The sequence below is a fragment of the Pleurodeles waltl genome, chromosome 8 (assembly GCF_031143425.1).
Source record: "Pleurodeles waltl isolate 20211129_DDA chromosome 8, aPleWal1.hap1.20221129, whole genome shotgun sequence".
NCBI lineage: Eukaryota > Metazoa > Chordata > Amphibia > Caudata > Salamandridae > Pleurodeles > Pleurodeles waltl.
The window spans coordinates 70,210,874-70,233,847 of record NC_090447.1 but is presented as its reverse complement, the minus strand read 5'-3'; the positions used below and the strand labels follow the sequence as shown (position 1 = coordinate 70,233,847).

The 22,974-nt window shown below is 44.8% G+C and overlaps 1 protein-coding gene across 2 annotated transcripts in view; it reads right to left on the bottom strand.

Moving 5' to 3' along the window:
- Positions 1-22,974, bottom strand: part of NUP98 (nucleoporin 98 and 96 precursor) — a 603,720-nt gene that overhangs the window by 546,537 nt on the left and 34,209 nt on the right. The gene's annotated exons all lie outside the window — the stretch shown is intronic.

Genomic DNA, 22,974 nt, shown 5'->3' with positions numbered 1-22,974 from the left:
TGATGCTTTACCACCTTAAAAAAAAAAAAAAGATGAATCCACGTGTAGTGGTCTCTCTCGTAGGATGTAATTCTAAAATCATCTACAGGGGTGTGGAATTTATTAAAATATCTACTTGTCCAGGGGACAGGTTGCTTCTCAAATCTACTTGTCCTGTAAAAAGATCTACTTGTCCCTTCGGTGCCATGTAGTGTGGCGACAAATTATGGCAGCAATCTCATTATGTAAGAGCTCTGATAATAGTCTCTCTGATTATGCCAGGCTACTACCATAGTAGGGCTTGAATACTTGCAGTTTCAATCCATACTGTAGCAATTTCCTTATTTTGCCACCTTTCTGCAGATCTGCATACTGGGGATGGAGGAAGCAGTAAGCAATAGTTCCAGGGCTGGAATGCCCTTGAGTCTGGAAACCTACTAACCTGCATATTTTAAAGATTTTCACCAGCTTCTCTCTAATATTTTCCCATAATAAGAAAGGTTGGACATTTACTCCTGACAGTGGCAGAATTAGAACTTCTTTCAAGGTTGGGAAGAAAGTGGCTGGAGGGAAAATGAACTTGCAAATGCTCAATAGATTTTCACATGAGCAAATCTACACATGCGTATTTACCCATGCTAAAATACAGTTCACAAATATTTTATAGGGGTAAGACATATACCATGAGTGCACTTTTGTGACTTTCTTTAAGAATTTGCGGCCACATGTAGGTAGGTTCAGATTTGCGACCCGCAAATTGCGAGTCAGAGCGAGTCGCAAATCCGAATGTAGAATGGTGTCCCTGACACCATCTGTGATTTGCAAGGGCTTTGCAAATGCCCACCTCATGAATAATCATGAGGTGGGTCACAATTTGCGACCCCCTTGCGAATGGCGGCCCTCACAGGGATGGTGGCCTGCTGGAGACTGCTTTTCAATAAAGCAGTTTTTTTTTGTTTTTTTTTGTTTTTTTGTAATGCAGCCCGTTTTCCTTAAAGGAAAACGAGATGCATTACAAAAACATAAAAAAATTAAACATTTTCGTTTCATTTTTTCAGAGACATTCACAATGGGGAGGGGGGCCCATGGGGACCCATTCCCTTTTGCGAAAGTGTTAGCATCCATTTGAAATGGGTGCAAACTGCGATTGGTTTGCGCCCGCGTTCTCGGTCACAAAACAATCCTACATTGCACTGCGAGTCGCAATTAGGAAGGGAACACCCCAGGTTACTGAATCGCAAAACTGGGTTTGTGCATCGCAATGTGCTTTTTGCACTTCGCAAACAGCGAAAGTCGCTGTTTGCGACATGCAAAAAGCTACCTACATGTGGGTCTTGGTCCCTAATTAGGTCTGGTGTTAACAAAGACATTTTTTTTTTTATTAAACTTCTATTTCGCTCTCTTTCGGCTGGCTTTACTGTGAGTGATCGCATTCTGCTCTTCCACAAGGAGCATATTGGCACACAAAGTAGTTTTGTTCAGTGTCAGGAACTACAGTGGCAATCAGTGACGTAACGAAACTGGAGGGTGCCCCTTTGCAAAGAACATGGAGGAGCCCCCTCTCCAGACTCACTCAGGGCAGGTGCAGTGCTGAAGGGGCCCCCTGGAGGGCGGCTGCGGGGCCTTTGTTATGCCACTGGTGGCAACGTGTGCTTTTAGAGTTCAAAAACTTTTTTTTTTTTTTTTTTTGCCAGTGTTTGTTACAATGTTGAGGGCCTGGTAGCTCCCAAAACAATAAAGTGTTACAAAAGCCATGTCAAAACAAGATACGCTTTGATGAAACTAAAAGACTTATAAAAATATGTCAGATCAGTTGGCTTTGTCAGTGTTTGTTTATTTTTATGCTTCCCATAATCGTGTTAAAAATGGTTACACTGATTTTCTATTAGAAATATTTTTGGGCAATAGTAGCATGCATCAACACATTTGACTAAATGACACTTAATTTGCATCTAATCAGAGAGCATTCTGGGAGCATTATACTTAGCCCCATAGCCTAAACTTTTCAAACATGTGTATACACGTTTTTTTGTACTGGAACCAACGTCAGTAGTGAAGTGTGACCTTAAAACATTTATTTACAGCACTCACCCTAATAATGAAGGCTTTCAAATAATGAACCATAAATACAAGTTCGAACAGCATTACCTTTTGGAAACACATTATCTCAACTGCAGAGAGTTCCACTCTCTGTAAACAGGCAGCCAAAGGGTTTGTGCTGCAGAGGGTTGGGCCTACTTGTCCCAAGGACAAAGTAAACATAAAAACTTGTTGCCCTTGACCCCAAACAAGATGTCCCGGGCGATAGGAATTCCACATCCCTGCATCTATGATAGTTCCTTATGAATAACCAATACTTTCACTGTGATCCACGGTGTTCTAAAACAGTAAGGACACTGCCAGTCCTCTTAGATTGGACACTAGCATTATAGAAGCTTTTACATTATACATTTATAAAGCACCCTTGGGACATTCAGTTAAATATTAGTGGTAGCAGTTAGTTGACAAACACAAACTAACAACATACACAGCTATAACAAACGAGTATACAGTATCATGGTCACCTTTGTACTCAAGCACTGAATGACGAACATTCAGTCTCAGTGTTAGCTCAATAGACAATCCAAGATCAACCTCCCTTTAAAAATCATCAAGTATTTCGCCAAACCTCTGGTTTGGCATAAGTACCTTCAGGAAAGAGTGTGGCAAATTGTACAATAGGAGTGTAGTTGGAGGGATGCAGATAGAATCCTGTTCACCAGCAGCCACGTGTCACTGCATACAAAGCTGAATCCTCTACTATTTCTTCTCATCATTTACAAATACTTGAAGGACATATGACTTCACGTGTAATAATTTAATAATGAATCCCAACTCATAAAACTCCACTAAAATTGATCCTCTCCTAAATACCAGTGCATGCCTCTTGAATCCATAACACCATGTTGTCATAACCTACAAATTCGAGTTGTTGCCTTTCAAAACGTACTTTGATTAAGTATACAACACGAATGCAGTATGCCAAATGATACCACTTTCATCTACTATGCAACTACAGTAAAAAAGGGGGGGGGGGCAGGGAAAAGGCTATTGTGGTCAGAGGGGCATTGGAGGACATGAATAAGTTCATTTTGAGGAATGAACATGTGTTCCAAAACAGAGGCCAATATAGGGGTGTTTAGCGACACCACTTTGAGGACTGTAATTCCACCTCATTCGTGTTGTTAAGATTTGAGCTCATGAGCCCAGTGAGGGTACAGGCATAGGATAGCGTTCGTGCAAACAAGCAGCCAAAAATTGTCAATTTGTCTCCCCAAGCCATGGACAAAATAAAATGAGTTGCTTTTGGGAGTAAGATACTTCTTTACATAGCTCACTGCAACAAGAGAGTTCCTAGAGAAGCACTACAAGAAAAATACAAATGGTGTGAAGAGAATCACACCAAACGTTGTTTTTAATGATACTTGCGATTTTATTAATGGACTTGACCAATTATTTCCCATCCGTCTGAGCTGTAGGGAGAGCCTGTGACTAGAGGGAGTTACTTGTGTTCAAGTTGTAGGCTTATTCCAATGTCCTACATTCCTTCCAGCCCTTTATACCAGTTAGAGCCTGTGCAGTTGGTTACAGGTATCTTAGGACTTGAGTGTTGTTTGCACGTTACTTCTGAGGGGTTTCTATTATGGTACGAGCAACTCTCCTGTCATATTATTTTCCTGTATTGAATGTAGCACAATCCAGGTGAAGGTATTCACAAACTGTACAAAGAAACAATGATGTGATATGGAGCATCATTTTATATTAACATAACTTCATAAACAACAAGTATAAAAATAGAAGAGCGACTTCAGGAAATCAAGTAGAAGTGGGGGTTCGGACGCAGACAGTCCAACCTGTAGGACCGCAAGTTGGGTGGGGTCAGGGAACAGATCAAGGAAGAGCGAAATGTCAGGGGTAAAAAAAGGGGCAATGTGAGGTGGAAAAAGATATAGCAGAGGTCAGAGACAGCTCAGGCAAAATGCTTTAGCTACACGGATGCCAGAATAGTGGACCTTGTTTATATAAACATTGTTAGATAATTTAACAAGAGTTTTGTCATTTCCTCACCAATAGAAAAATATATGCTCCCAAAATATAAAACTGGATGGAATGCACGATGCTGCCTAGGACCTTTCAGCTAATGATCTTCACCAGATCCAAACATGACTACAAATATCCATAGCAAGACATTGAACAAAGCACTACAGCAGAATAGAGAGTTAAGCAGTACAAGTGTTCTTGATGCCTAGAGGCCTGGCTTAAAAGTGCCAACATGTAAACACAGGCATGCACTAATGCTGTTTAACCCCTTAACACTTGCCTTATTGTATTTACTAAGGCTTTGAAAAGGAAGCAAAAAAAAGGAATACTTTGTCTACACAACACATACAGGAGACGAAGCACTGAACGTGACAGTGTGATGCAAACAGTTTCTCAGATTTTAATGGAAGTAAGCCTGGAAGGCATAATGATACACCAAAATACACCAAAAGGCCAATAGCACGAGTAGCTAGAGTATTATTCCAGTGGATGAAGTCAAAGTCCAATCAATGCATATTTAAGTAATTAGCAACAATGTCTTGTAAATAGCTACGCTGTCAAGGTAAGCCTAAAATAAAACCAAGGGAAAAAAGCATGTTTGTTTGCACACCAGGGATACAAAATTTCCCTCTAATCTGTGCTGACAGAATTTCTGCAAAATAAGTGTTCAAGAAAGATAAAAGGAATGACCATAATTATGAAAAAGGACACAAAAACTCACAAGATTTGGAAACAATAATAATTAGAAGATCACAAAATATGGGACTACAACAAGGTTAGTGTCCAAAGGAAAGGTGGCACCCAGGAAAAGAGCCAACTAAATCCAAAACACAACCAACATATGAATTTATCTTATGTACACATTCTAAAGCTTGGAAATACCACACACACACACACACACACACACACACACACCACCCCTTTTCTACGAGGTAGAGGCCAGTTCAGATGGTCACAAACTTCATACTAGCCATGTATCTAGCTGTATTGTTAGTTCAGACCTACATAGGGAACAAAAGGGATTTCCTAAACACTATTCTTAATGAGTTTAAATGAGGTTCCCCTTTGATAAACTTGCTTCTTCCGTTTTTTCCCCTATACCCTTCCTACCAACCTTCGCCGGAGAAGGATGTGAATTTGTCACTGGTTTCGTATTTGTCTATGCTCCCCCCTCTATTGCAAGATGAACTGCATTATAATACCAGTAAGTATTTGTAGAGACCATAAACAAATGTGTCTTTCCTTGGTCGACAATGCTTTTTTAAGGAGCACTCAAGGTATGAAAAGTGAATGGGTCCAAACTTGCCAAGGGAGAAGATTAAGATGGGCACAAGTGATGGCTGGTGATTTTAACAGGAACTTGTTCACCAGTACGATTTTTGAGTTTGCCACTGGTTTAAATCATGAGTCCCCGCACAATGAGATAGTGAGTGCTTCTATTTGCATCATTCATAAAGTTAGAACCTCTCATGTTACTATCACTAAGAACAGTGCAGCACACTTGCAGATGGTTTGATAAAGGGTGTTTGTTAGAGTAAATAAGACTGCAGAGTGCCCCGAGATATAAATCTGGAGACAAATTATTGGTAGCCATCTGTTAAATTAGTTATAAATTAGAGATTAATAGGTGTAAAGATTCGGTTAAAAATGAAGCTTCAAATTTACTTCAAGAAGTTGCTTGAAGAAAAGCTCCCTGTTCTAGGCCACCATATTACCCCACATAGTTTGGTATCATTTTTCAGTGAGATTTATAATTACCCCATTTCCAACATTGGTTATGATATGCAGCTGCCTACTAGTGGGGTTTCCAACCCAACCTTTAATTTAGAGGAAGTTAAAGTGAACTTTTTAAGAGCAAGGTTTCTGGCCCAGATGGGATCACTTCAGAGCTGGTTGTAAGTGAACCTGATGCTTGGGGCCCTTTGCGCACACAAACATTAAAAGCAGCTGTCAAGAAGCGACCTCCACTCCTGCGCCAACTCAGAGTTAGACGCTGATTTCTCTAATTGTGTGTCATGAAAGTCGTTGGGTGGGTTGTCCATAATAGATTGGCTGCTTGGGCTGACGGGTATCAAATCCTGCCAGATCTCCAGCATGGATTTAGTCCAGGGGGAGGGGGAAACGACAGGGGGAGTCCTTTCAAAGGGCACAAGTTTAAGGACAGAACGTAAACCCTGCTTGAGTTGAATCATACTCTTGTGGGGCTTTTCAGTGAGTTAAAAGGTACTCTCACTAACCAACTATGGAACATTTTCTAGGGCCAACTTTACTAGTGCGTAGATAGATGAGAATGCAAATGGTGTCAAGAACATCCATGCTATAAAATGTGTTAACAGCACCCGTATATTAAATGTCAGGCCTATAGACAGTAATGCTGCAACAATTCACAATTACCCGGAGGAGAAAGATGTATGAACATTCATTCGGGATTGCTTAGCACCGGTTTTTCTCAAGACTGTCCCCAGTGTTCTACACAAAAGTGCCTGCAAATTACAGAGTTCTGGGCAAAAACAGCGGGTTAAGTAGAAGTGTTCCTTTTTTTGTTCAGACGCCAAGAGACAACCGAATAAGAGTTCTCTTTGTTTTGAGCATTTGACACCCATATCTCGCAGGATTATTTTTACTGCATTTAACATCCATCAGACTAACAGAGGGATTTCCAGCCCAGCTCCAAGTTATCTAGAGAATTATGGAGCTGGGCAAGCAAAAATTACAGTAAAGGAAGAGTTTAAGGTTCATGTATCTGTAGATTAACTATACACCAAAAGAATTTTTATCTTTTAGAAATTTTACGTTTTTGCCAGCACACAGAGGACCCCCGGACCCACAGAGCTAGGATTTTAAAATTACTCATTGCAAGATTTGGTGCCAGTTTCATTTACCTGGAAAGATCACTGCCTAATTCTATTCTGTTTATCTATTCAGACAGGAAGTGGTCTAAAGTGACTAAGCCTAGTGTGTTTGATCTGGGACTGTGCTGCTTTGACTTCTGAAACTTCCCTAATATCGTAAATCCAAACAAGGAGCAGGCAAACTATTCTGTCACCTTAATGGTAAAATGGAGTCCATACCTTGCATATTATGGCCCCTTTAAAATATATTTTTTTTTAAAGCAGCAGCATTGGCAAAGCAATAGATCTTGCCTATGTAAGAGTTATCGGCTTTGCCATGTCTTTTAGCCATGTTGTACGCCAGAGTGGCTTCTGTTCAGCATGTCTAAATTGCTAAAAGTCAGAGTGGGGTGGAGTGGCAAAGTTGAGGGTGCAATTAACTAAAATATCAATAGAGACGGCAGATAGAGAAAGCAACAAATAGGAACATGTATGCCCGTGTTAAAGACAGGAAAACACATTGCACATCCAGAAATCGAACCGAAACTCTTATAAAATATTTAAAAAAAAAAAAAAGTGCACAGCAAAAAGACAGGGAAGAACGATGAACAGCACATACTCCGTTGACGTTCCAAAGAGGAACTAACACAAAAAAATAAAAAAAATGAATATGAGGGTGATGCTTACAGGAGCCAGGCAATTGAAAGATTACAATTAAGTGACAAATAAAACTACTCATATGCTGTGGATGGGTTGTAAGCTCACTGAATTGTAAACAATAAGTTTGCAGTGCAGCGCATGTACGGAGTAAGAGACCTAACAAGGAACAAGTATTGTCAATAAAGGATAAATGAATGCCTGGTATTCTCATGAAAGTACTGGATTAATGCAAAAGGGTGACAATCTGTGGTTTAAATGGGTAAAACCTAAGCAGAAGGAAGGATAGGATTCTAGTCTAAACTTGGTTAGTCAAATGCATTTCAAAAGCCAACTTAAGAGTCAAGATATTTAGGATTTTTAAGCAATAGATTAAAGTGTGCAAAAAGGACAATATTTCTGCATTTGAAGACCTGTGTTGCAAGCTTTTTCAAAAATACCCAAGAGCTCGATGGCATGGGAAGGAGAGGGAGAGATCTTGGAGTATTGAAAGCTGCTTCATCCTACTACTGCAGCAGTGACAAGGCCTTGATATGGCTGGTGTTTCCTGGTTTCCCCAGCCAGGTCCATTCCACCCCTGGGTGGCGTCCAATTCAGATCCACTCAAATGTAGATGCAAGCCGCAGATACAGCAAATAATGACTGATTCACAGCTAAATAAGTCTATCGAGAATAAGATGCACACAAACCAATGAGAATTACTCAGGCCTCAAATTCAGTAAAGTTCACCTAGTCAGAGAAGCCCTGATGGTAACTTGCGAGCACTGTCAAGTCATATACCTATGCTACGCTAGCACTGTAAGAAGGTCCAAACACCTTCATACCACAAGGTGCTGTTACATAAATAAACCCCCCCCCACCTCTTGTCAAGTACAGAGGAAGAAATGTAAAAACTGTATAACAACTGAGTGTAGGATGAATTGTTAAGCTGCTTCCTTTTGGCATGGTTAGATAAGCACGCAGCAGCAACGTTAATTCAGGGGTGTGGAGTGTTTTCATAGCAAGCAAGGTCATACACTTGAAGTAATTAACTAACATACTGAAAAAAAAAACACTAACAGTGCAAGGTGCAGTAATCTGTATACAAAGTGTCACAGACATTTCAAAACCATCCTTCTAAGATATTTTAATTGTATAGTTTAAAGAAAACCTACAATATGATAAACATCCATGTTAAAAAAAATTAAAAAAATTAAAAAAAACATAAAATAATTGACATCCACTATTTAAAAAGGGCACCCACAATTATTCAGCCAGATTATTTTGCTAGTCTGATTATAGAAACATGCATTGTTTGCCAGTATAATTTTAATGTTTCCCAGACCCTTTACAAGTATTTTAATGTTTGGAAAGGAAGATTAACATGCAACTCCTTATGAACTGGTATAGTTCCATTAGACAATCCTGATCAGATAAAGTACTCTATCATGCATGTCTCTTTGCCGAGTGCTATCAGGAAGATAGTAGCCAGGAGGGCTGTCCACGAATAGCTCAAGGCAAGGAATCCTCTTTCCAAGTAAAAAAATAAAAATAAATTAACATAGCCTTCAATTAGCAAAAGATCTACCCCATAATTAACAGTTGGGTACAAGAGTGATGAGTTACAAAGCAGTAGACACTTACCTATATAAGGTATTTATTTTGTGATCACAGGAAAAAAGTCTACTTTTCTGCACATAAGTAGCAACTTCAATAGCTCTGCCATTGAAAAACTGAACTTAAAAGCCTTTCAGCAGGCTTCTTCATCCACTCGTCAGCTACTATGACATTCACATTTTTCTTAAAACCCACTAGAGCACTGGGTTTGCCCACTTCAGCCACTGGCTAACGTCACTGTGAGAGACAATATTCTATTGTCTCAAGGCACACATACACAAAAAGTTCACTCCAGTGCCAGTAACTATTAAGGCAATGTGTGCATTGAGACCAAAAAATATTTTTGCTTTCTACCATTTAAAAAAAAAAAAAAAATTTAAACTGACAAGGGCCCATGTTTTGCAAAACAACATAACACTGACAAAGCCAAAAGCCTGTCGGGTAATGCCAGACCAACTGGCTTTGCCAATGCTTCCCCCCACCCCCCCCACCCCAATAGGCAACATGCCACAAAAAAAAAAAAAAAAAAAGCACCTAAACATGACCCTTTATATGCATAATAATCACTAATTTAATACAGCAGTTATTGTATGTAGGGAAGTATATTTAGGAAAACTTTTAAACTATACTATACTAGGTGGATTTATAAAGCGCTAGGCGACATGTAGGTGTCCCAGCACTGGATGAGGAGACATACTTAGTTAGGGTTAGTTGTCGAATAACCACATTTTGATTGGTTTCCGGAAAACAAGTTCATTGCGTGCAGAATTCTCGTTCAGATGAAGGGAGTTCCATTAAGTGGAGGCAATGCAACTTAATGATCTTCCTCCGCTTCTAGTTCTTCGGATGAAAGGGCCTGTAAACATTAGAGGAACAAAGGGCCTTCTTCGGGGTTTAAAAAGCTATGAGCGGACAGGAGATGTGGTGGCCCCGGTCCTCGAAGCACTCTGTAAGCAATACAGCACCTTGAATTTGATTCTCTGGGCTACTGGTAACTACTGAAGATCCATTAGTCCTTTCCTTACTGAGGTTCATCTTGGTATTTGTAGCAAGGTACATGCAGCTGCATTCTGCATGACTAGTAGTTTGCTACTGACTGCTTTGGGCGCTCCCAGGTAGAGAGAGTTGCTGTAGCCCTGACGAGAGAGGATCAGGGCCTGGACTACGTCTCCTGGATGTCACAGGAAGCAGATGAAGTATTTTACGTTGCATTCAAAGAATTCCAAAGTAGCAGGCCTAGAGTTCTGTCCAGCCATATCCCCAGACTTTTTATTGACGTTTTGGGGGCGGGGCAGGCCACAAGGGAAAGGGATTATTCCCCCAAATCATCAATTTGGTTTTATTCCTGTTCAACTTCAGGCAGGATTTGTCCATCCAACTGGATACCACCCCCATGCAGGGCCCTAGGGTGGATGAGGAGGGATCCAAGTCTGGGGTGAGAGAAGAAGAAAAAAAAAGAAACCCACACCACACAACAACGTGTGTCATCCGCATACTTAACTATGGAGATCCCAAACGTTTTATCAATGTCCGCAAGAGGCCGCAAATACATTTTTTCAAAAAGTATTGGCTTAAGAAGGAACCCTGCTGGACTTCGCAGTGGAGCGGGTCTGCTTTAGCACTGGTGGTGCCCGGAAGGAGAATAATTTTTGGCACCCTTCCCAATGACCTCCTCCACAGATTCCCTCATTACCACCCTCCAATAGTGCCAGTCATCTCTCCATAGTCCCTTTCATATACAATTAATTTTACAGTGCTATCCACACCAGTGTAGTGTGTCGAAATCCTTTACATTACACAATATATGGAGACAAAGAATGGTACATGTGTAAATCACGTCTATAGAGAATTTTGTTACACAAGACAATGAGGGTAACAAGGTGTATGAATCACTTGTCGTCCATACTAAAAGGCAATATATTTTAAAGAGTGTTTGGTCTGGGGAAGCACAAGCTTGGAATTTAAGATACACCACAATTTTTCACAAAGACTACATTAAGCTTTACTAACCCCCCCCACCCCCCCCCAAAACACACATACACAACTCAAGATTTTATTTAATAAAAAAAATTAAAAAAATAAAAAGAGAGGCTAAATATACCTCAGTGGCTATCCAGAGTGTGTTTAAGGTACTGCTTTAACCACTCTTTTTTTAAACTGTGCTTGGAAAGTGTCTGCAGCACTATTGTTTGGCTTAAAAAAGTGATTCGTTTAAGTGCGCGAAAAGCAGTATTTCAGAGGTTTCAACATTTTCTTTTACCTGTTAATTAGAACCTGCTAGCTAGGAAGTGTGCATTGTGCCTATCTGTAGCCAAGGAGATTCTGAATTGAGGAACACCTCCCTGCCACATTAGGCTTGGCGGTTGGCTCTCTAGCTCCCATGCAACCTGAGCTCTCCTCTCACTCCTGCACTAGCCCTTAAAGTTTGTGAAGGGAACCCCAAGACAGCCACCTCCATTTTGTGAGTCTGGCTTCTCTTGCTCACTGGTCTGTTCAGTGCACAGAGCCAAAGAAAGTGGTAAGATCACAGACTGAATGCTTTTTCCCCCCCTAACTGTGCCAGTTTATATTTAGTTCCCCGTTTATCTGCAAACTTGGTAACTTTAAACTGTTGTTGTTCTACCCGTGACTGTATGAATGTCCATCCTAGTTTTTCCACAAAGACTACATGAAGCTTCACCTCCTCCCAACCAAGTTAAAAAAAAATAAAATAAAAAAAAAAAGGCTAAATACACCTCAGTGGTTAAACAGCGTATGTTTAGGAGACTGCTTAATCTGCTCTGTGACTTAAACTGTGCTCTGAAAATGGAGGAAGCACTCGTTTTTTTGGCTTGAAAAAGTGATTAGTTTAAGTGCGCGAAAAGCAGTATTTCAGTGGTTTCAAAATTACCCCTTACCTGTAAAGCAGAATCTGCTGGCTAGGAAGTGTGGATTCTGCCTAACTGTATCCAAGGAGATTCTGAATAGAGGAGCACCTCCCTGGCCCCTGCCACAGCAGCCGAGGCTTAATGTCACTTGTACTTTTCTATTGGTTGTTGCATTGGTTGCTAGGGCTAGTATTTCTATTGGATTAAGGGTTTAGGGTTACAGTTCTGACTGGCCATCAGGCTACTTGGGCTAGAGTTTTCACTGGACTAAGGGTTCAGAGTTACAGTTCTGATTGTCTGTTAGGACTAGGGTTCTGATTAGTTACTAGGGCTACTAGTAAATATAGGGCTTGGGTTTTTATTGGCTGTAATTGGTTAATAGATTCAGGTCTCCCATTGGCTCTAGGGTTAGGATTGTGATTGGTCAGAGTTAGGGCACATTTGCAAATAGGGCTATTTAAGCCTAGGGTTCCAGGTGTCGGGGATATGGCAGAGAGGACAATTACACACAATCCTTATACTACACCACACATTATCTCTTGCAGTGATCAAATCTAACACAAACACGTCTGTTACACAACAGAGCTACTCTACAAAAACACACAACTCACCATGTCACTTGCAACAATCATCTCCACCACCAACACACATAGATCCTACAAAATTCCTTCTAAGCCTGCTGGATGAGCAGCAAGACAGAAACAACACTATTATGATCCTCTTTTTTCCATAAATCGGTTTGACATTTTATCATTACTTCATGCTCTGATATTTGTTTCATTATAGCATACTATGATATACATTGCTCGTAACATTAGGTAGTGGTTAGTGAGTTGATAACACAGTGTTGCAGTTTATTTTACAGTAAGTCTTTGCAGTTGTTCAAGTATTTATCACGGCCGCTGTTTTACTTTTGGTTTTCGTCTTGTACAGACTATTTTCTGATGTTTTATGCATTTACTACTCTGTTCTGTGGGTGCAGTCTTAGTGATCGTTAGTGTGTTTAGTGTCTGTTAGTTGGCACATCTTTTGATAGCACTCGTGTGTTTATATTATTTCAGTCACAAGTGTTCAACTGAGGCACTTTTGTTGAGTCAGACATTATGAAATTTATATAGGTTAACATTTGAATAAAGAGAAAAAAGAAAAAGGAAAAACAGTAACGTTTGCCGGTGTCTGACACTTGTGTAATTATTTCCCAAGTGTGTTTCCATGTTGGGGTGGGAGTCATGTTACAACAGAGCGATTTGCGGGTGGAGGGCTGGGTCAGTTGTCATGTCTAGTGTGTGTAGTTTTTCCGCCTCTCGGTGCTATAGTGTATCTTGCCAGTTTCCACCTTCAGTTCCCTTAAACAGTGCGTTTTCTCACCCACCGATACCACTTTAGTCTGATCCCTCCTCTGCTGGGTGCACTCCCATGTTACGGAACTGTAGCAACAGCCCTTCCCAGCAGGTGGAAATAGGGAACTGTCGCAGCCCCAGGACCTCCTCTCGTCTCAGTGCTGTACCTTTCGCTCCCACCCACACCCCGAGTGAGCGCCTCCAAACCTGTATCAGCAGGAGGTCCGGAGATTTCCACCTGCGGGTCACTAATCTCTTTGCCACGATGAGCCCTATGTCAGTAACGCGTGCCTCTGCTCTGCGTTGCTTGTTTCTGGGGAACAGTCCCAGGATGCATGCCTCCCACGTGTAGGGTATTCGTTGTGTTATGCAGTCAGATAATTTGTCAATCACCTCCCTCCAGTAGGAGCCCAAGCTAGGGCAGGACCACACCATGTGCAACAGGTCTGCTCCAATCTTGTGGCATCGAGGACAGGCCGCGTCTTCACGAGCAAAGTATCTGTTCACATGGGCTGGTGTAAGGTAGGCTCTGTGCACTATATAGTATTGAATTAGGCGAAATCTAGCGTTGCGAGGTACATTGAGGTGACTCGTGAGAGCAGACTTCCATCACGATCGAATCGCCAGTGTCTGTTTCCCATGCCACACGCAATGTTTCGTTTTCAGGGGCGGTTTGGGTTCTCAGGGCATCCGCCAGCCAGCTAACCAGGTGTTGGCCACGGCCTACCACCTGCAGGTAATGAACCAGCAGGTGAGTAGGTGGTGTGATGTCTCCCCACCTGGACCCTAGGACCCTCACCAGGGAACAGTATAATAGAAATTGGCCAGGTGGTAGTCCCAATTCCTGAAGACTGGCGAACAGTAGTAGTTTGGTTTCTTCGTAGAGATCACCCAGTTTGTATAAGTCTATTTCGTGCCATGCGCGTAACTCAGTCTGACGTGACTCTGGGACCCCTTGGTGTGCCCGATAGTGCCAAGGCAGGCGCATAAGGGATTGCCGATCTTGTGAGGTGGAGTGGTCTGCGGAAACATTTGTGGGCTACTCTGAGGAACAGTTGCCGTGGGGTCTGTGCGTGTGTGAGTGGGTGAAATAGATGCTGTATTTGTTGGAGCGACCATGGTTCTTTATCCGATGCTGTGTCTGCTAGCTGTGTATCTGCCAGCCACCTGGATATCCACTGAAGCTGGGCGGCCAGGTAATAGTGTTCTAGATTGGGGACCGCAAGTCCGCCCTTATCGGGCGGCTGGTATAGTTTTTTCAGGGCAACCCTGCGACGGCCGCCATTCCAAATGAATTCCCTCAGTCCCGTCTCCAGTGTCCTGAAGAAGCTGGGGGGGGGACGTAGTGCGGGAGATTAGAGAAGAAATACAAGAGCCGCGGCAGAACAACCATTTTCAGGAGTGCTATTCTGCCCGCCACAAATAGCGGCAGCGGCCTCCAAAACGCCATTTGAGACTTGATTGAGGACACCACTCCTACAAGGTTGCCCTCGAATATATCTTCCTCACTGTGGTAGACTCGGATACCAAGGTATCTAAATTTGTATGGTTGCCACGGGACAGTACTCCCCGCTAAGTTGGGTCTCGGATCTGAAAGGCCCGGGTCAAATGGGAAGAGGCATGACAGACCAGTTAACCGTGAGGCCGGATAGCGACACAAAGTGTTGTAGGAGCAAGCCAGCCATTGGTGGAATGTGCGTGACATCTTTAAAATATAGTAAGAGGTCGTCGGCGTATAGCGACACTATATGCAGATCATCCCCTAGAGGGATTCCCCAGCTACCTCCCTCCCTAAGACCGCTGCTAGAGGTTCCATAGCGATTGAGAATAGCAACGGTGAGAGAGGGCAGCCCTGTCTCGTGCCCCTACACACCCGGATCGGTTCAGTTATCTCGGGTCCCAGCCTCACTCAAATCAGCGGTCTGGTGTATAATAGTTTGACTAGGCGAGTGAAGGATGGTCCCATGCCAAATTGTTGTAACACTTTGAACAGGTAGGGCCAATCCAGGGAGTCGAAGGCTTTTTCTAAATCTAGAACAAGGCAGCCCACTCGCAGGCCAATCACGTCTTGCGTACTGCATGACCCGGAATAGTCTTCTGGTATTGTGGGAGGTATCCCTAGCCGGCACAAACCTGTTTTGGTCAGGATGTATTAGGCCCGGCACACTTGGCACAAGGCGTGATGCCAACACCTTGGCTAATATTTTATAATCCGTGTTTATCATTGCCAAGGGTCTATACGAGCCCATATCCACTGGATCCCTCCCAGGTTTTGGGGAGAGAGACCAGTATCCCCTCTCTTTGAGTGGCCGATAAGTGGCCCTCTCACTCAGCAGTCTCATATACATGAAGTAGCTTGGGTGCCAGTTGTATCGCGAAGGCCTTCTAAAAGTCAACTGACAGCCCATCCGGGCCCGGTGTTTTGCCAGATGCAAGCTCCTGGATGCTAGATTTGATCTCTTCAAGGTCGAGAGGTGCTTCAAGTGCCTCAGTCTGGTCATCTTCTAAGTGTGGGAGCTCCACTCCAGCAAGAAATTCTGCGCTGGAATTGCACCCAGGAAGTGCCTCATAATGTCTCGTGAATTCGGCCTGTATCTCCACAGGTGTGTATACTATTTCCCCTGTCTGCAAGCAAACTTCCACTATCGGCGTCCTCTCGCAGTCCCGTCGAATCAGCCAAGCCAAGAGTTTGCCTGCCTTGTCAGCTGATGCATGAGTTCTCGCAGAGTGTGCAGTGTAATTTAGGCATCTCAGACACTCGAGTAGTGACAGGTGTTCTGCGCGCATTGCTGGCAGTCCCGACCCTTCAGCTTGGTTATTAGTTACTTCTTCTTCTGTTTGCAGCAGAGTCCGCTCCACCCGGGTCAGATCGCGTTCAACAGAGCAGCGCATGTTACACTGAGTTCCCAGGCAATGCCCCATGATGTAAACCTTGAATGCGTCCCACTCTATCAGCCCCGAAGAGGCTGTGCCTTCGTTTTGCTCAAAGAATTCTGGGATTATAGCACTTAATGACGCTCTAAAAGCGGCATCTTCTAGTAGCTCCAGCCTCAGTCTCCATGTGGGGACAGCCGAGCGGGGGGGGGGGGGCCCCCAGCCCAAGCGCGCAATCAGTGGGTTATGGTCCGAGTGTGTGCACCCCAGATAATTCAAGCTCACCACTACCGGAGCGAAGCTTGCAGTACAAAGTATTCGATCCAGGCGCACGTGCAGGGAGTGCGGAGCAGAGTAGAAGGGGTAGACCCTGTCATCCCTATGCCGCTGTTGCCACACGTCCACTAATTGCCATTGTTGGATCCAGTTCACCAGACCGCGCAAGGCTACCACTACTGGTGATGTGGGCAACGGGGAAAAGGAGCGGTCCAACTCCACATCGAGCACGCTGTTGAAATCTCCCCTCAGTAGCCACGGAAGGGTACTCCAGCCCGCCAGGTGGTGTGACAGATTGTGTAGGAAGGCGTTCTGGTCTGTGTTGGGGGCATATATGGAGCCCAGTACAATCGCGCGGCACGCCAGCTTTCCCTTGACTAGCACAAATATACCCTGTGGGTCTACGACCTGTTCCTCCGCTGCAAAGGGGGTGCCAGCTCTAACCCCAAATGAGCGTGCCTCTAGCATATGCTGAATGTCCTGTCACATACAATTGCCCTCTCCAGCGCTGGCGCAGTCGGGGAAGCTCGGGCCCGTCAGGTGTCTCTTGCAAGAAAGCTAATTGAATTGAGTGTCTTTTGAGGTAGGAGTAAATAGCGTATCGCAGCTTGGGGTATGAATGCCTCTTACATTCCAGGTAATTGCTGTGTAGATAGCCATATCATGGGTGTTGGATCTTTTTTTCAATTCCACCCTCCCAGCCCCTCCATGCAGCGCCACCCCGACAGTCTTCCGTTCCCGACTAATATTCAGGGGTTCAATAGGTGTCCACCGGCAAGAACAAAACATAACTAATGCCATCAGAGCAGATAAGCAACAGGTCACCGCCCAAACACTACAACAAAATCAATAACGTGCAATCACGCATCTATGCATTGTGTGCCTCCACTGGTAGGGGTGTGGGGGGTAGGCCAAACTTGCAGGGGGGTAGTTCAACCACAAACCAATTTATTCGGCTGTAACAGATAACAGAGAATAGAGGGGGAATATGTAGGGGGGGGGGGAGGGGGGCAATCGCTGTAGTCGATCGCAAGGAAGCACAACGCACGGGACTGGGCACTACACCTGCCAGTGTGTGAGTAGCTCCATAAGGTCCGATGCACATGTTTCACAGTCAGGTTCGCTGCTGGTTCGTCTTTTAGGGCACACCCGTGCTGGCGTCTCTGGTAGGGTAGTTCCTACTGTGTATAGTCCCTCTACATTTTTCAGAGATCCTTTAAAAGAGTTCGTCTGTGGTGGCTGGCGTCACGAGGGCCCCCCCCGGAGAGACCAGACTCGATAGGCGATCCGGTGTGGTAGGACGGTCGCTGGTCAGTTGCGAGAGTTGTGTCTGATCCCGAGCCCAGGGAGGATGCACCCATCGCTGCGGCAGTGTGAATCACCTCCCTTCTCTCCTGAATTAGCTGTTCCAGATCTGGGGCACATTTAGTCGGTCCTGTATAAGTTGTATTCCTTCTACGGTCTCGTCTGCTTCGGCTGCGTTTGGCTCGGAGCATCGGCCCAGCTCCCTCCGGCGTGCCACCAGAAGACAGTCCCGACGACTCGACCGCTCCCATGCTGCCTCGGGTGTGGGGAAGAAGTGAGTTTTGTTTTCCACTAAAACTCGTAGCCTGGCGGGAAATAGCAAAGAGTAAGTTAGGCCAAGGGATCGTAGGTTGCGTTTTAGAGGGAGGTAGGAGGTCCGGACTCTTTGTACCGCTAAGGTGTAGTCCGGGAACAACCAGATCTGCACATCGTCCACTCAGGGAGGCAGTGCGGCCCTCACTGTTCGTAGTATAATGTGTCTGTCTACATAGTGGAGGAGGCGTATGATGAATGGGCGTGGAGCACTCCCCAGCGGTCTCGTCCACGCTGGAATTCGATGGGCACGTTCCACGGAGAAGAAGGGGGTAAGCACTCCCTCTGGTACCAGCCCCCGCAGCCAGCTCTCCGAGTAAGCCGCCGGGTCCCGGCCTTCGGTGCCCTCTGGCAGGTTCACCACGCGGATGTTATTTCTTCTGGAGCAGCCTTCTGCATCTTCCGCTCGGCGTTCCAACTCCATCACTCTGGTCTGTATGTCGTCCATTCCTGCCTTCAGCTTGGTGGTCGCAGGTGTTAGTTCATTTACTGTGGCCTCGATCTCGTTGGTTTTGTCCGTTAGTTTGCGGTGGTCCGCGTGTAGCAGGACAAGGTCGCTCGCCACCTTGTCTATCTTGGCTTCCAGCGGCGTGCGGGAACGTTCCAGTGAGTCTCCGATGCGCTCCACTGCAGCGAGCACTGCATCTAGTTTTTGGCTGTCTTGGGTTAGCAAATCTTGTGTTTTCCCGGTTCCAGCACCAGAGCGCAAGCGCCCTATTCCGGCCATGCTGCTAGTCCTTGGGGGCTTCTGTCCAACCCCAGATCAATGGCCTCTGCTTTATTAGTCTCTGTATATGCTTCGTACTGTGATTCGGTTTCAGTTGGAGCAGTGGGGGGGTGGTTTGGTGGGTAGTTCGTCTCCGGTTCCGCGCAGCCCGGCTCCAGGTCACATCACCGGCGGCTATTTCTGGTTCTGTGGTGCGGATCTCCCTTTGCGGTCGGTCCAGTAGGGGATTACATCTGGTGGAGTCTCCCACTTTGTGCCCCTCGCACTCCCAGTCACCAGTCTGTTCCGTATTCTCGGCACGCCTCTGTTCACTTAAGCGGCAAAGATGGTCAGGGGGTGTTGGGCCCGCTTGTCGGGGGTAGCAGGCTGCGCCTCCCCCCCCCCCGGCAACAGCACGAGCAGCCCACATAAACTGTTCCTCTCACCCAGATCTTCGCCACTCACTTCCACCTTCAAAGTTCTGTGGCTACTGTTGGCTCTCAGCAGGCTGGTAGGATTCAGCACCGCCGTAGGCATAGGTCCCCTGATCCCTTCAGCCCCAGCAGACGTCCAGGGCCATCCACTCTCTGCAGCTCCCCAGTCATTCTCTGACACAAAGTCCTGTCCACTGCAGGGTGGGGGGGCATCTCCGCCTCCCCTGCCGCCATGGCCAGGGGCGGTGGAAGGGGTCCTGTGGGCTCCACCAGTCAGCCCAGGGACCCACGCGCACTATCAGGCCTCACCTCCGGCCGCCTACTTCGTTGTCTCTTCTCCGGGAAGCGGGTCAGCCCCCTCTCCGCGGTGTGGTCACCCCCCAGCATGAGGAGAATCCAGGACTCTCGGATCCCGATGCACGGCTCCCGCCACTGCAGCCGCTCCGCTTTTTACGGCTGTGCAGCCTCTCGGTTATCGGGTGCGGTCACTCGAGCCTCGTCGGCTCTCCAAAGGGTCCCGCAGGTGCCTCACAGGCCAGCTGCAAAGTCCGGTGCAACCCTCATGCGGGTCACGCGCACATCCTGGTATTTGTCGGGGGCGTCTCCCGACAGGGAGCAATAGTCGGTGAGTAGGGGGGAGCTTGGAACACCACGATTCCGGTGTACGGCTCCAGCCGCTCCTTTTCTTGTATGTTCACCGCCTCGCGGCCCACTCCTTAGGCCCGGCAAACGCAGCCACGGCTTGGGTCGTCGTCGTAGCTTGCCGGAGGTCTACTCCCGGCATATTCCGGTCCCGGAGCCTCTTCAGCTCCGATCCGGCTCGCAAGGGAGCAATGTGCCCCTCCCCCCGTTCCCCCTCAAATGCTGGGTTAGCCAAGTGCGGCACAGAGCTCTAGCAGATCGCGTCCGCCATTGTTGGTGGCTTGGCCACGCCCTCCCCACTATTATGATCCTCATACAGTTACTATCACCACTAAAGACACCTGCTGCAAGTTAAAAATATATTCACCACGTTCTACAAAACAAAATTACACCAATACACAATCTATAAACTGCCTACTCATAAATGCTTGATCCCTCTCTAAAAACAAACACATCTACAACCACTGAGACACAACCTGACTTACTCTTCATAACTGAATCATGGTTGGGAGATAACATGGCCCCAATGTTGCATGAAGCCATTCCTCCAGGCTATCAAACCATCACACAAAATCGTAGAGGCAAAAGAGGAGGTGGACTAGAAATTTTCAAACTAACATTAAGTCTCAGCAAAACAGACAACATCTCCATACAACAATGATGCGAGGCCCTCATCGCCAGATGCAACCCTACACCAACTTCCTCCTGAAACCGCCGCCTCCTATACAGACCACAACCTAGCACTTCAACATTCCCAGACACAGTTTCAAATCTTATAACACTATAGTTCAACCTATGCATTGCTGAGGAGCTAAACATTTGGTTTGACAAACCCAATATGCCCCATTCAAAAGCTATCATCACTGACCTAGTCACACTGAACCTACATCAGATTGCACACAATCCCACACACATCGCTGGACACATCCTAGATGTCATTTTTGCAAACCTAGAACTAGTTACTGTTCAAAGCACCCCACCAGTCACATGGCCAGACCACCATTTGGCAACTTACCTAAATAAAACACAACAAATCAACACACCCAAGACCACCTTACATACATACATCTATTGACCATGGAACAAACTCAATTTTGAATACTTAAAAACATCCTACAGCCAACACAGATCTAGACACAAAAATGATGTTCAAAAACTTAAGAGTGGCTACAGGAAGCTTTTGACATCTGAATACCACTCTGAAAAACAAGACAGGTCAAAAGAAAACAAGCACCTTGGAGAAATACAAAACTAAAAAAGATAATACAAAGGATGCAACGAACCTGGCTCAAAAGAAACAATATTCAAGACAAACTTCAGCTACATGAACTTAAGAGAATATACAAATCAAAAACGTTATATAGAAAAGAAAAAAAAAAAAAGGTACTACTAAGACAGAATTCAAAATGCTATATCTGCAAATAAAGAATTTTATAAAATTCAATGGATTTGGAAAACCTAAATGCACGGAAGGAACTCATCCCATTACTCAAGACTTCACAGAAAAACTGGCAAATCATTATACAACCAAGGCAAACACATTGGACTCATATTTAAAACAAAGGAAAACCACCAGCACCAACAAGCTTCCAAACATCCCCTCCAAGATTAAGCCAACCCAGCTTCTGCACTCCTTCAAACAAATATTACAAAGTGAATTTAAATAACTGGTAAAAGCAAGCAAGCCTTCCGGCTGCTGTTTTGACCCTTGTCAACCACACATCTTCAAGAACATTGTTTTATCTACCGCTGCTGTCACATCAGTCAGAAGAATCATCAATAATTCTTTAACTACTGGAATCTTTACTGAAGGCCTTAAAAAAGGCATACATATTCCATTAAAGAAACCAAACCTGGACCCCCATGACCCCCAAAAAACACAGACCGATTACAAATGGACCTTTCCTGGGCAAGCTGACAGAGCGCTTTCATCCAGATTCACAATTCATTGAAGATAACTCCATACTTTCATACTACCAAACTTGATTCCGCCCAGGAAGGGGCACTGAATCTGCCCTTATTGCCATCTGGGATGATCTTAAAAACACAATAGACTGCAATGGAGTAGCTATACTACTTCTCTTAGACCTCTAAGCTGCCTTTGATACGGTTGACCATGACACCCTAATACAAAGGCTCTACGAAGTCAGCATAGAGGGGACTGCACTTCAGTGGATCACATTCTACCTTCAAAATAGAACAAATGTCATCCATACTCCCCCTTTCTCCTCCAAACTCTACTTCACAAAAGCAGGGGTCCTTCATAGCTCAATCATCTCACCCATGCTTTTCAACATCTATATGATGTAATTACTGGCAATGATCAATTAATTTCAACGCTCATGCTACAACTATACAGATGGCACACAACTACTCCTTAAACTGGAAGGCCCCAAAGACATTGGAAACTCACATCTTCTGTTGTCTCACAGCCGTTGAACAGTGGATGACATGAAGCCACCTCAAACTGAATGCTTCCAAAACGGAAATACAAGTGGCGACTGAAAAAATTATGACCCACTTTGTGCCTGGCCTGGCAATCTGGGACCACCTCCTGAAGTGTCTAGGCAACTAAGAAATCTTGGAATTGCAATGGACTCCAAGCTAACAACGAATGTTCAAGTGGACAAATTAGCAAGATCAAGCTTCAGCACCAAGAAAACTTGCGCATCTTCCACACACACCTCGAATTTCCACACAAGGTGCAGGTTACTACCTCACTTGTACTATTTTAACTGGATTACGCCAATGGCCTCTACCATGGATCACCTCTATCTACTATGAAAAAAACTACAACACATTCAGAACTCAGCTGTCAGACTACTCCTACATGTAAAGCCACGAGCCCTCATTTCCCCTGCCTTGAGGGTCCTATATTGGTTACCAATTAAGTGTATATACACACACACACACACACACACACACACACATATATACACACACACACACATATATACACACACACACACACACACACACACATACACACACACACACATACACACACACACACACACACACACACACATATACACATACACACATACACACATACACACATACACACACATATAT